Below are 5,512 nucleotides of genomic sequence, written 5' to 3'. Positions count from 1 at the left end.
AGATGTTGATATATTGATATGTAAAATGTTAACTGACAATGTATTTCATATGGTCTCCATATCCAATCATAGCAACAAAAGTGTCTCATGGTTTTGTTTAGGCACTCACAGCACTTGGTTAGGAAAGATTCTGGTCTTCTGGTCTTAAAGGACCAGTGTTGAGGATCTATTATTAGAAATGAAATTAATATTCATAGGTATGTTTTCATTAGTGTGTAATCACCTGTATATAGGAATTGTTGTGTGTGTGTATTATAGGAGACAGGGTTCTGCTTCAGTTTTATGGTCCTGGTACACTGTCACACTAAAGCATCATCAATGTTATTAATAACACCTGAAATTTCAAAATGTCTGATGCTGGTGAAAATAAACTTCACACTTACATGAAGGTAACCTGACAACACAAGAAGATATTTTATGTAAGAATTTGTCAGATACTGACTGCTTACAAAAGCTGGCTGTCCAACTGGATTTTATGACATGGCAATGTAAGAGGGATCAGCTGTCATTTCAATGTCTAAGCAAAGCTGTCACCATATTGTTTAGCTATGCTTGAGTGAGGTATTTGTTTGTGAGTTTGTGTTCCTGCACTATGAAGGAAGCAGGTACAGGGGGCTCCTGAAATGGTGTGCTCAGTAGCAGTCTTATCTGAGTCGGTGCCCAATGTTGTTCACTTCTTTCAAAATGGCCCGGACATGCCACTGGCAGTCATGGACTGGGTTGATAACACTTTCAGAACTGATATATCCGGGTTTCAAAGTCTTACTGTTTTATCTGGAAGAGAAAATGAGCTTCAAGCTGAAAGGAGGCTTTCCTGCTGTTACTTGTTCTAACATAGAGCCTTCCTAAGGCGTACAGACAAACCTGTGTTTAGAAGGATATCATATGATGACAAATACATGAAGGACATTGTAGATGTAATGAATATAGAAACGCATGCTGCTGCTCTTACTGCATGACAAACTAGTACTCACCCTTCTCATTTGTGATTATTTATCTGTAAGTAGTCATTCAGGGCTTTAGATTTTAAAGCACTGATTGTTTATATATTGAATATTTTACAGACCTCTCTAGAAATGGGGGACGCATGTTGAAAACACACAGACAGGTGGTTGCCAAAAGACACCAGGAAACAAGGGGACATTTTCAGCACCAAAAAATAGGATGTTAACCATGTGACCCAGCACTCTTTTACATTCATTATCTCACTACATGTCAAACACGGCCAGAAGCGGCAGCAAAGAAGCCATTAAGCCTTATCTATTATTGAACAGTCAAAGGCCTTCTAATGGCTGTAAATCGCTGACACCCAGATTCCTTCATAGTCGTATGATTTAAAGTCTACCCCTGCTTCAAAACACAATAAACACACACACACACACACACACACACAGGTGATCTGATGGTGCCTTTAGGGGTCACCGTTGACAAATAACACCAGACCAGTAACAAAATTACGTCTAAAAAAATCACATACAACGGGTAGCATAATATCTTTGAAGTGGAATTTTTTACTTTACCTGGGAAATAATCTTTCGCATGCATGACCCATCCTTGGTGGCAATTGTGCAGATGTGTTCAGGCATCGAGAGAAATCATGTGGCTGGTGGTCATAAACTTTCCACCTCCATGAGAACAATAATTCCCCTATAGGAATTGTTTTTGTAGCAGAATGTAGAAAATTGCAGTCTAATTTAATTTAATTAAAATGTTGTCTTGTATTATAGTTTTGAAACTACCATAACCATTTGTAAAATAGTTTGTATTTTGTGTGTATGAGCAAAACTGAGTGTAAATACAGGCATTTGGTGGTGCTACAAAAATAGTTCACTGAATACTCACTGAATTCATTTTGTGTCAAAGCAATGAAGTGATCCACAGTTTTGTCCACATTGACTGTGAGAAGAGTTTTGAAAAAGTGAACTCAGTATAGAGAAATGCATACAAACAACTGTAGGATGTGAGCTTCTAACTCTGCTAAGATCAGTATTTATGGTATTTTAACAATTTTCTAGTAGTTGACAGCCTATTTCCAGGCGTTAAAGGTCCACTGTGTAGGATTTAGTGGCATCTAGTGGTGTAAGTCCCTCACTTCACCCTCCCCTTTTGCACAAAGGAGAAACTAGGTGGCCACGAAATGTGCGAACGGACCTATCTAGAGCTAGTATTTGGTTTGTCTGCTCTAGAAATATGGCAGACCCACGGGGGATCTTTTTTGGGGAAGATGAAGATGGCGAAGTCATGACCCGCCCTACTCTACCTCTGATAGGATCACATTCTTAAACTAACCCTAAATAATCTCAACCAACCAAACCAAACAAAAATGAAGGCAGCGAGTACCATCCAATAAAAGACTGAGTAGGGCGGTTCATGACTCCAGAAAAAAATGGTGACCCACTAGTCCAGTGTATAACCTTCTTTCTGTTGGCAGAAATGGAATATAATATTCATAGTTTTGTTGTAATTAGTGTATAATCACCTGACTCTGTATCTACAGACGTGGAGGGTTGCCCATGTTTCTACAGTAGTCCAGAACGGACAAACTAAAAACTGGCTCCAGATAGGGCCGTTCCTGTTCTTCAGCTTTGTGACAATGCATTTCCAACTAATCCAAGAGGATTTTTAAATAGTTTATTTGTCTTAGGAAATAGGAGATGCATTGTTTCCACTGGACAGGAAAGGTATGAAAATGTGTCATTTGAAAAAACAAAAGCTGTCAGACTTACAATATTTGCCTCTCAGATGTAGTGGAGCAGAAGTATAAAGTTGCATTAAATGAACCATAGTACCTTGAATTTGTACTTAATTTGAGCAAATGTTACATATCCACTGACACTGACAGTAAGTTGCACTAGTTAGTGGACCAAAGGCTGTGAAATGGGATGTTACAAAGTAAGCACTTCTCTAGCTTTGTAGTTGGTGCACAATGAGTCTTGGATATTACACACCTGGACACCAGAAGGGCATGCTGACCAGGGATCTTGCTAATTCCTTATCCTTGCTGTCTATCAATTCACTGTCGCTCACAAAACAAAGAGCTTTATAAAATCCCTCTGAGAGCTCCTGCATCCTGCTGTTGGGACTGGCGTGAGGAGAAAAAGAGAACAAAACATCAGAAGAATTACAATGCAACATGTTTACTCATTAGGTTTTATACTGCAGGAAATCTGTGCTATATTGGGGTGGAGAACTTAAGGTACTTAAGGTTTAGTTGGAGCTTCTGGCTTACCAATGGTGACAGCAGTAAGTTTGACTAACAAGAACACAGAGTACCAAGATATCAACACGTCACTCACACTTGTTTCTCTAATTATGGTGTAAGATGTCTCCACAGGTATGTTATGAAAAAGGAAAACAGCAATTATTCCACACTGCCAGATATGTGTTGCTATGGTTTTAGAAAATACCAATCTGGTATACTCATTCTGAGAGTTTCAGTTTTCATTCAAACTGCTTTCAAAGAAACATACACTGTGTTGTGGAATGAGCTTGCTCTAATGTTTCAAATGTCATTTTTGTGACCGATCCCTTAACTTCACTAAACTGTAAACTCAAGAAAATGTTTCAAAAGTAACTGAGAAAATACACCTCGTATGGAAAACCACCACAATGCTGTGACATGTTGTGAAAGCTAAAATTAACTGAAGAAATAAGGAAGTGTTAACCTGACTGAATGTGCTTCTTACACTGCTAAATGTATTCAGAACAGAGCTGAAATTATTAGTGTATTGATTAAAATGGACAACTATGATAACTAATTAGTCACTAAATAGGTAATTGTGAAACATTGTCTGCTACCGAATGTGAGGATGTTCTGCTTTTATCTGTATATATATAATAGTAAGCTGTGGGTTTTGAACTGTTAGTTGAACCTGAAGATGTCACTAAGATCTGGGAAATTGTGGACTTTTTTTTCCTACATATACAATATAACCGCTATATGATGTCAAAAACTTAAAACATGCAGTGATCTTCTTTTGTTTAACCTTGTTTGACCTTATATTCCTGCACAGAGTCACAGCAAAAACACTCCAATAATTTCCATTGTTTAATGGTCACAGTTGAAGCACATGATATAAAAGACTATTTACAATGATAGTTTAAAATAAAACAACAAAATCAGTTTTTGACAATAAACACACATACCCAACAGCGGCTACAACCTAAGCATGCTCCCCGAAAGTAGCAACCATACAAAAAAAAAGGGGCCACATTAAAAATTAAAAAGGGAGTAAAGTGCATGTATGACAGACCTCCCTGTACAGACATTTCTGATAGACTGCAGAGAAACTTCACTTGCCAGCCACAGGCACACTCCTAAAAATGTGTACAAAAGAGATAACGATCAATTTAAAAAAAAAAAAAGTATACACCCACATGGTAATGTTGTGCTACAGTCGTACTCACACACGGACACAAACCAGATATAAAAACAGGTACGGTTCCTAAAATGTCAACACTCACAATATAGACCTTTACATCCCAAAGCGAAAGTGGCAGAAAACTCACAAATATACACTCTGCCTTCAACTCCCAATCCCCTAACCTACCCCTGTTCTCCCGCACAGCAATACATACAGAAAATGTCTACTTGAGTGGCATCAGAACTGTGAGAGGACACGAGAGAGATGAGTTTACTTCAGTTTATCGTGTAGTAAAAGATGAAATTGTTATTGACTTGACAATCCAGAAATCCAGAGCCCAACGCTTGTGGAGGTCAGATTCGGTTCAGACTGACTGAGGTACTGTGTAGTCAAAACAAACATAAAAAAAAAACCCAGCAGGCCTCTTCTCTTTGCATTTTGATTGAATAAACCACTGTACAACTATGCAGCTATCCTGTCACCAGCTCTGGATACACCCTACTCTGGAACACTAATCTGTGGCGTTTGTGTTTCAACCTGAGCTTGTATATTTAGATGCACTGCTGTTAACACAAACGATCTTTAACATAAGTCTCTGGACTGCAGAGTTGACATTGATTGGTATTATTTGTCAGTATTTCAAATTGTTCTGCCAAATAAATTGTATTAAATTGATTTGAGAAGTCTGTTTTAGTATTGAATTGATTAATCTACCTGCTAGACTGTATCAGGACAGCTGTATCATTTTCTTGTTACCTACCCAGCACAACCAGCAAATATTGATGAAGAGACATGAAAGCACATGAGAAGAGGAAAACAGAGGCACATTCCACCTTAAATCAGGTCAGACTATTCAATCAACCAACAGCGATCAAGTAAATATCAAGTTGATGTCGGAGAAACCAGCAATGATGTAAAGAGTGAATATGTGCAGGCTCAGGCATATCAACATTACCCACATTCATTTGGATGATTGTTTTTGCTTTTTGAATGTCTTCTGAAAGTGTTGATACCACACAGCGTTTCTTCCAATCTCACTCATAGTTTTAGTTTCAATTGACTAAGCCTTCATAGCCTTTTCACTGTTCTTGCACTGAGACAAGTATCTCATATTGCAGATTTCACAGCGGCTCTTGTCAGATCTGCGG

This window comes from Morone saxatilis, unplaced genomic scaffold, assembly GCF_004916995.1.
Source record: "Morone saxatilis isolate NCDOM2014 unplaced genomic scaffold, NCSU_SB_2.0 Contig20, whole genome shotgun sequence".
NCBI lineage: Eukaryota > Metazoa > Chordata > Actinopteri > Moronidae > Morone > Morone saxatilis.
This window is presented reverse-complemented; position numbering follows the sequence as displayed.